The sequence below is a fragment of the Bubalus kerabau genome, chromosome 9 (genome assembly GCF_029407905.1).
Source record: "Bubalus kerabau isolate K-KA32 ecotype Philippines breed swamp buffalo chromosome 9, PCC_UOA_SB_1v2, whole genome shotgun sequence".
In the NCBI taxonomy this organism is placed as follows: Eukaryota; Metazoa; Chordata; class Mammalia; order Artiodactyla; family Bovidae; genus Bubalus; species Bubalus kerabau.
This window is the reverse complement of record NC_073632.1, coordinates 78,310,385-78,319,897: the sequence shown is the minus strand read 5'-3', so window position 1 is coordinate 78,319,897 and position 9,513 is coordinate 78,310,385. Positions and strand designations below refer to the sequence as shown.

Sequence of the window (9,513 nt, the reverse complement as noted above, 5' to 3'; positions counted from 1 at the left end):
AATGCTTAGATACCCGATTTCATATATAGATTAGTGGCTAAACAGTATGATATGTCAGTAGTAATTGCTCTCCTGATGGAGCCCAGGTCCTAACTTGTGTGTATAGATCAGAGAAACATACAGTAACCAGAATTCTATAAACATAGGAAACTTTCCAACTTGTCTTTCCTGTATACCACATTTTTGGCAGCATAAAAAAGTGGATCCATTTTATGTGGAAAATATAATAATACCCCTGCAAAGCTGGGAATGTTTCAAAGCTTTTCAAGCCAAAGCCTGCAGCAAACGCTTCTTTGACATCACACAACTGAGGGTGTCCTAGCATGTCTGCCTCTAATGTGTTCAACAAGAGTGATATCGATCACAGTACCTTCTGTGCTTGGGAAGCTTGCTGGATTCAGCAATGAGTCTTCCTCCTCACTAATTTCTCATGCACAAATGCAACAATCATTCAGAAAATATGAAGAATGTCCTGGGCTTCCCAGGTGGCTCAGTGGGTAAAGAATCTGCCTATAATGCAGGAGACACAGGTTCGATCCCTGTGTCGGGAAGATCCCCTGGAGGAGGGCATGGCAACCTACTCCAGTATTTTTGCCTGGAAAATCCTGTGGACAGAGGAACCTGGTGGGTTACAGTCAATAAGGTTGCAAAGAGCCAAACAGGACCGAAGTTACTGAGCACACACACACATACACACACAAGCGTGTCCTAGTTCTAATGAGAGAACCATTACAAGAAGGAAACTCTCCGTAGCTCAATATGATTAAAAATCAGATGTGATGCTTTCCTATTTACATAAGTAGAACTTTCATTGCAATCCTTGACTGAGAGAGATTAGAACAGATAATGGTTGCACAGAAGTTGGCTTGCTGAAACTGAGTTAAGCCAAGAAGGATGTTATCAGCGGCCTCATTTGAAGCCTGCACCAGAGGTTCCTTGTGCAAAGTGGAGTACTATGTCTGCAGTTGCTTCCTGTTCAAGGGTGAAACAAATTCAGTTCAGTTCAATTCAGTCGCTCAGTCGTATCTGACTCTTTGCGACCCCATGGACTGAAGCATGCCAGGCTTCCCTGTCCATGACCAACTCCTGAAGTTTGCTCAAACTCATGTCCATCGAGTCAGTGATGCCATCCAGCTACCTCATTATCTGTTGTCCCCTTCTTCTCCTGCCTTCAATCTTTCCCAGCATCAGGGCCTTTTTCAGTGAGTCAGTTCTTTTCAGCAGGTGGCCAAAGTATCGGGGTTTCAACTTCAGCAAGTTCAGAATTCATCTAATCAGTAGCATAAAACTGCTGCTAAGTCACTTCAGTCGTGTCCGACTCTGTGCGACCCCATAGACTGCAGCCCACCAGGCTCTGCCCTCCCTGGGATTCTCCAGGCAAGAACACTGGAGTGGGTTGCCATTGCCTTCTCCATTGTGTGAAAGTGAAAAGTGAAAGTGAAGTCGCTCAGTCGCATCCAACTTGTAGCGACCCCATGGACTGCAGCCTACCAGGCTCCTCCATCCATGGGATTTTCTAGGCAAGAGTACTGGAGTGGCTTGCCATTGCCTTCTCCGAGCATAAAACTAAGAATACACAAATAAGGATATTATAATGACCTATGGTACTGGAGTACAAAATAGTATAGTTGCATTATATAAAAGTCTGAAACAAACTTCGAGCTATCTTTTTTTTTTTTTTTTAAGTTTATTTATTTAGAAAAGGAAGAACTACATGTAGGCTTTAGAAGTACTGAGTAGAAGAAAAAAACACATAAAACGTTTTTAGATGTTGCCACAAGATGGCGCAAGTCCCGTTCAGCTTGGTTGTCTTGCAACAAGCAGAGGCTAAGGCAGGTTAGAAGCGCAAAGAGCCCCCTCAGAGAAGGTAAAGCAGAGGCATGGAGCAGCCGGTGGGGGACGTGGTGGTGTTGGAGTCGGGGTGAGGAAGTGATGGTAGGTTTATTTATAAATAGGGAAACTTGGGACCTGCCTGTGGTATTTTCTCCAGAGGCTGTTTCTCCCTCTCTTCAGGACAGAGTTGCTTCTTGCACCTCTTCCTCCTAACATGAATCTTTGTTTTCCTTTCTAAACCTCCCTCAAAGATGCCTTTCTGGTCTTTAGAAGTGACCACACAATGTATGCACCCTACAGAGTGCAAGGTTTCTTCTTCAGTCATAACACATTTTTGAAGTCAGTCCATGAATATTTTCATAGACCGTGAACTGCCCCAGGACTGTAACCTATAACCAGTGATCCAAACAGTTTCCACTGATCAGGTGTTCTGCCTTTAATCCACATTCCTCCCTTCTTCGCTTGAGGGAACTGGGAGAGTATGTGGAAGGGTAGTTACATCAAAGCAACGTTCCACAGGCTTCAGCTTGACGTCTTTGGAAGAGCATCCAGGTGTTTCAACATTTTCCATCTGCGTTGTCAACTAGCATTGCCAGAGCAGGGCAACCCCTGAGGAAGTCAACCTGGAGGATCCCCTGTGGGGTATTGGTTTTCCTTTTCCAGAGAAAGATCTAAGGGTGAGACAAAGTCCTGCTGTTATGACTGAGTCACATTCTTTGAGGTGGTTGGCGTTTCTACTGACATGCATAGTTGAGATTTAGCAGCCTAAAACAGCACTTGGAAAACTTCATTTTTTCTGGTAGACATTACTCACTCTCATGGCAAGTGTTCCTCTGTTAGATTATTATTAAGTGGGGATATTCCCCCCAAATAATTGAAACATAATTTTTGAGTGAAAGAGGTGCCTCATAAATACACATATGTCTCGTCTCAGCTCAAAGCTAGTATTTGACCAGTCTTGGGTGCTTTCGGTCCTGGTGATCAATACAGTGGTTCTTGCCATCCTGTGAGCTTTTCCCTGTAACTGAAATGGCAAGTACAGCAAGATAAACACCAAAAGAAAAGCTGGTCAAAGTCCTCCTGCTGTTTTAAAGAGAAGGTCTGTTACATTTAGAAAATGTCTCTGCAGGAAGTAGAATTTAAGATGGATCATGGATATGGAGCATGTGCAGAGACTCAGTTCCAGGTTTGCAATCATGATGTTAATAAAGGCCAACATTCACTGAATGCTCAGTATGTGCTACGCATGGTGCTGTGGATGCCACACATTTACTCTTCACAGCAACCCCATGAATTAGGTACTTCCATCTCCTTTATTTTATAGAGAAGACGATCGTGGCACAGAAAGGTCAAACAACCTATCTGAAATCACATATCTGCTAAATGGTTGAGAAAGGATATGCAAGCTTCCAGGCTACGTTACATAACCCAGTCTCTTACCACACAGTACAAGCTCTGTTTGGAACTCTACAGATAAAAGTAATTGTACAGGAATGAGGTAAATGAGCTTAGTGCTTTAGTACCTGGTCTGTTAAGGAATTCATCCATTTGGTAACCTTTAGGGAATATAATTGCAAACCAGAAATTAAAAAGTACAGCAGCTGTGGGCTCCTAAAAACACACCCAACGAGGCACTAAGGCTCAGTTTTGGGATTCCTGGGAGGGCGTAGCTGGCCTTCACTTCAACTGTTTACTGTTACCAGACATACATCACAGTTATTACCATATCACAACTTATCTATGGTTGCTATAGACGTAAATGGTTTCCAAATTGAAAGCAATTCAGATCTGTAGTCTTTTACATGCTCAGACTTTTACATGCTCAGAAGAGAGTGAGTCATTGACTTCTATATGCACAGAAAATGATGAGAAAAAAGCTAAATGAGAAAAAAAAAAAATCTATAGGTTTAGTGTAAAGGCCCAAATCCTTATCAGTTTTAATAAACCCCAGAGCCATTATATCCTTGCAATGAAACTTATTTAGAAATGTTCATGTGAGTGACAGTAAGTGATGAAGAAAATCTCAAATGATGTTTGATTACTGGTTCAAGAAGAAGAAAACATAAGATACTGTTTGGAAAGATTTCTATTTAAATTAGTTACTTTTGAAACTGACATATGGTACTTACGGGAGTAAATGCCCTATTACATCCGAAGTTCATCTGTCCACTGTGATGTTCCCTGTGGGGTCCGTGTGGTTAAGGTTGATTGTGTTTTTCACTTCTATAAGGCAGCAGACCTTCTGAAGCAAAAGTCCTTCATCGTGACTTTGCACAGAGAGAGCTGGTGCCTGTTGGGTACACAGGACCATCTTATCATGTGGGGTTGCCAGCAGGAAGGGACCTTTTAGGGTAAGTCCAGCTCAGAATACCCCATCAGGAGGTGGAGCTGATAGGAGGTGGTGTTTCTATCTACAGAACTTCAAAGAAGCTTCTTTACCATGGTAGATATTAAAAAAAAAAACAAAAAAAACCCAAAACAGAAAAACAAACCATGCTTCACACATTACCAAACAGAAGTGCATACATTATTTTTTGTTTAAAGCCTCAGGATTCAGACTTGTCTTGCCAGCAACAGATAAAGTTTTCATTAAAATGCTGACTGTCTTAATAATGCGCTAGAAGTCTCAGCCTGAGAAGCAAAATGATACAAGCACATTTTCCATCACTTTGAAAACAGACATCCCAGCATAGATTTTAGTAGTGTCATTACTATTACATAGGAGGCAAAAATGTGAGAAACATTCTTTTGATACTTGGCTTTATTTCACATACTTACTGTGAACCCTGAAATTTTGGAAAATAAGTACTCTTTTTTTTTTTTTTACAAATTATTGCATCAAAATATTCATAAAAAAATCTACTTTATTCTGCTTTTTTTCCATCATAACTCTCAAGTTTTCTGAAAAAACACAACAGTTAAATGTCACTCTGGGAGTGTATGTGGTAAAACTAGATGGAAACTTCTTATTAATTTGTTTTTATGTGACAACCAGAAAACTTTGCTGTTAATCTAAATACTAAGTCTAGAACACATAGAAGGCTTTTTTTTTCCCCCTCTCGAGAAAAGAAACATGTCAACAAACACTAAGGACTTACTGTAGATCCTTCTAGATTCTAGTCCTACACCATGCACAGAGAATACACTAGTGAGGAAAAGGGCAAAGCTGTAGGTTCAGAGTCTATTGGGAGGCAGATATGTGCCTAATTGCCTAATAGCGTAAGAAATATCTTACAGGTACCCTACTGACAGGAAGCAAGGTGCTCAAGTACAGGAAGAAGAAGCAAGTTGCTCTCTGGACAGGACGTGATGTAGAAGTTAAGATCCACAAGTTTGTTCTCTATTTGTGTGTCTCCATTCCTTCCCTGCAAACAGGTTTATCAGTACCATTTTTTTAGATTTTATGTGTTAATGTAGTCTATTTGTTTTTCTCTCTCTGACTTACTTCACTCTGTATAACAGGCTCTAGGTTCTCTGAAGGAAGGAAAAAGTGGGATGAATGGAGAAAGTAGCATTGACATATATACACTGTGCATGCATGCTAGGTTACTTCAGTGGTGCCTGACTCTGTGTGGTGCTATGGACTGTAGCCCACCAGACTTCTCTGTCCATGAAATTCTCCAGGCAAGAATACTGGAGTGGGTTGCCATTTCCTCCTCCAGGGGATCTTCCCAACCCAGGAATTGAACCTGCATCTCCTGCATTGCCATTTGGGTTCTTTACAACCTGCACCACTTGGGAAGCTCATGTATACACTTCCATGTGTAAAATCGATAGCTGGTGATAAGTTGCAGTGTAACACAGGGAGCCCAGTCCAGTGCTCCGTGGTGACCTAGAGGTGTGGGAATAGTTGTGAGGGGTAGACTCAGAAGGAAGATGATATACGTCTAATTACGGCTGATTTGCACTATTGTATGGTAGAAACCAACACAAGTATTGTAAAGCAATTTTCCTCCAATTAAAACATAAATTAAAAAATAAATAAAGAGGCAAAGAAAAAAAAAAACAACAAAAAGTTAAGATCCCAGTTCTGAATTCAGCCAACAGACATGGCTGAAACCCAGTCCTCCAACTTCATGGTAAGGGAACCATGGGAAAATTACTTATCTTCTCTGTCCTTTTCTGTGATATGGGAATAATAACAGGATCCTCCTCCTTGGGTTGTTTTGAACAGTAAATGAGATCATGTGTGGAAAATAGGAGCTAGGTACCAGTATAGGGTTGCCCCTAATAAATGTGACTCAAAAATAAAGAAAAAAAAGAGGGCTCTTTCTACAGAAGAAGAGACACTTGAGTTTGGTTGAAGGATGGCTAGATGGACAAAAGTGAAGACAGAGGAATATGAGGAAGAAAAGTACATGGAGGGAATTGTTTGGGAAAAAACCGAAATGTCTGTGGGTTTCACTGGTGGTTCAGTGGGAAAGAATTCATCTGCTGTTGCAAGAGATACGTGTTGGCTCCCTGGGTCAAGAAGATCCCCTGAAGAAGGAAATAATGACCCTTTCCAGTATTCTTGCCTGGGAAATCTCATGGATAGAGGAGCCTGGTGGGCTGCAGTCCACGGGTTCTCAAAAGAGTCAGACTGTTTAGTTAGTGACTAAACAGCAACAACAAAATATCTATAGTAACTAGTATATAGCCTGCATAAGGTGAGGAGAAATGACCCTAGTGGTAAAGAACCTGCCTGCAAAAGCAGGAGACATAGGAGATGCAGGTTCGATCCCTGGGTTGGGAAGATCCCCTGGAGTAGGAAATGGCAACCCAGTCCAGTATTCTTGGCAAGAGTCTCTGTCTTTGGGGAGAATCCCAAAGAGGGAGGCTGGCGGGTTATAGTCCATAGGGTTACAAAATGAGAGATATAACTGAAGTGATTTAGCATGCACACATAAATTAATAATGCCAGTGAAAATAAAAATTTGGTGCATCACCAGCCACACTTACAATTAAGAGGCAAAAAATATCAAGTAAAATATTATGTGCCTGAGTGCCTAGCACTGACTGGGCATAAAATAGATGTTTATAGTAACTATAAATTGGGTCCATTTAAATACAGCAGCTATAAATCTCAGACTTCCTTTCAGGCTGTATTTCATGTGATATGACCAGCATCCGACAGGAATAATCATCCCTTTATGGCTTCTTCCCTTGATTTCCAGGATACTGCACATTCATGTTTTTCTTCTTATTGCCCTGTTAGCTGTGTCTGATTTTGTCACATTCAACAAAGAGATACTGGCAGCTCTCCCTTTGGGAAGAATCTACCATACAAAACACCATGGAACTTGGACACTGTCCTCTTCTCTGCAAGACCTCTCCAATGAACAGTTTACACACTGCTCTCTCCTGGTGTGTTGGTTACTCTACCTGCCCACCTCCATCCACTTATCGTCTGACTTTCTTGCCCTTTATCCCCTATACCCTGGGCCGTCGTATCTCTTTTTTCTTCAGTCTTCTGTGATACCAAGCAAGCCATATAAGATGTAATTTTAATAGAAGCAAAAGGATTATGGGATGAAGATGTGTAAGCAGTGTGATTGCATGGAGCATAGATACAGAATGACTTCCCATGGTGTTGGCTTCTCACACTGGGGCAAAGAGCCTGGAAAACTAGTACTTGCCTGTATAGGGAATGTAATCTCAGCAGTCTGCCACAATTCTGACTTATCTTCCTCAGCCATCATGAAATCACTCCCTGTAATATCAGAAGATCTATAAATGTATGTCTTTTAAGTCTCTGGTATTCTGTGATAGCAGTCTGGGCTTCGGTCTTCCAAAGTCACTCCAGCCTCTGTAATCTGCCTCCCTTGTCCCTCTCTGACTTTGGCCCTTCTGCTGCCTCTTATAAGGATTCCTGTGGTTACACTGGGTCCACCAGGATAATCTCCTCATCTGAAGATGTTTAACTTCATAATACCCACAAAGTCCTGCCTTTGGTCAGAAAAAGTAACCTTTGCATACATGTATGCTCAGTCACGTCCAACTCTTTGCAGTCCCACGGACTCCTCCATCCATGGGATTTCCCAAGCAAGAATACTGGAATGGGCTGCCATTTCCTCCTCCAGGGGATCTTCCCAACCGAGGGGTCGAAAATGTGTCTCCTATGTCTCCTGCGTTGGCAGGCTGACTTTACTACTGGGCCACCTAGGAAGTAATCTACCCAAATTCTGGGGATTGGGACATGGGCAACATTTTTTTTTTTTTGGTGGTGGGGATGTTATTCAATCTTCCATAGTGTCTTAGTGTGAAATACTAAAGTTTAATATTCAGTAGACCCAGACCATCCAACATAAACCATGAGGAAACTGCAGTTTTCCATAGTTAACCTTTTATTGAGTAGCGACTATGTGCCAAGCTGTATAGGATTTGTGGGGAATGTAGAACCATAGCAACAGCAAACAATAACAAATACCACAGCCACCTATATGTGAAGTACTTTTACATACTAAGCAGATGAGATAAATTCTTTCTAAATTTCACAAGAATTCAGAAAGATTTTATCTCCATTTTACGAGTGCAGACACCAAAGCTCAAAATGGATGAAACAGCAAGAACTGGAATTTGAACATGGATTTTCTTATTTCCAAATGTAAACCTTGGAACTAAAATACAAAGTTTTATGCCTTTCCCCTCACTTTTTTCCATCAAGATACCTGAGGGCTTTTCCTATGTCCATGTCAATAAAGAACTACTTTTATTCATTCATTCATCAACTCACTGTGTATGAAGATGTGGGTTCAACAGATCTGATCCCTGCTCTCATGGGAGTTACAGTTTAGCCTGAATGTGAATTTTACTGCAGCAACATTATTCTTTTTTACTTTGTCCCTTTCTTTAATTTTTTAGATTAAAATATATTTAAAAAATTTTCTTGGTGAGATTTGACTATTTTCTGAAGGGAAGGAGATCAACATGTTGATAAGTCAAGTTCTGATTATACTGTGGTATAAAACCTATTTTTCAAGTAATAGTTGAGGTCACAGGTAGTGACTTGGAAAAGAAGGGGAGAGAATGTCACACACACAGGTAGAACTCCACGTGAATATCAAGGCAGAGGTTGGAGTTTACAAGATATAGGATAGTGCCCATGCTCAGTTGTGTCCGATTCTGCAACCCCATGGACTGTAGCCCACCAGGCTTCTGCGTCCATGGGATTTTCCAGGCAAAAACACTGGAAACTCTGTGGGAGGAGGCGAGGGTGGGATGATTTGAGAGAATAGCATTGAAACAAGTATATTATTATATGTGAAACAGATTGCCAGTCCAGGTTCAATGTATGAGACAGGGTACTCAGGGCTGGTGCACTGGGATGACCGTGAGGGATGGGATGGGGAGGGAGGTGGGAGGGGGGTTCAGAATGGGGTACACATGTATACCCATGGCTGATTCATATCAATGTATGGTAAAAACCACTACAATATTGTAAAGTAATTAGCGTCCAATTAAAAAAAAAAACACTGGAGAAGGTTGCTGTTTCCTCCTCCAGGGGATCTTCCCGACCTAGGGATTGAATCTGTGTCTCCTGCATTTCCTGCATTAGCAGGCAGATTCTTTACCACTGGAAAGGAATGCCAAAGATTCCTGACAAACCACCAGAATAGGAGGGGGGACAAGGAAGAGATTCTTTCTTACAACCTTCAGAAGAAACCAGTGCAGCCGATGCCTTGGTCTTAGACTTCTGGC

At 41.5% G+C, this 9,513-nt stretch overlaps 1 non-coding gene across 1 annotated transcript; it reads left to right on the top strand.

Annotated features, from left to right (window-relative positions):
* Positions 1 to 479: 479 nt before the first annotated feature.
* Positions 480 to 551, top strand: TRNAY-AUA (transfer RNA tyrosine (anticodon AUA)). The gene has a single exon. It is a non-coding gene; the product is annotated as a tRNA-Tyr (tRNA).
* Positions 552 to 9,513: the final 8,962 nt, after the last annotated feature.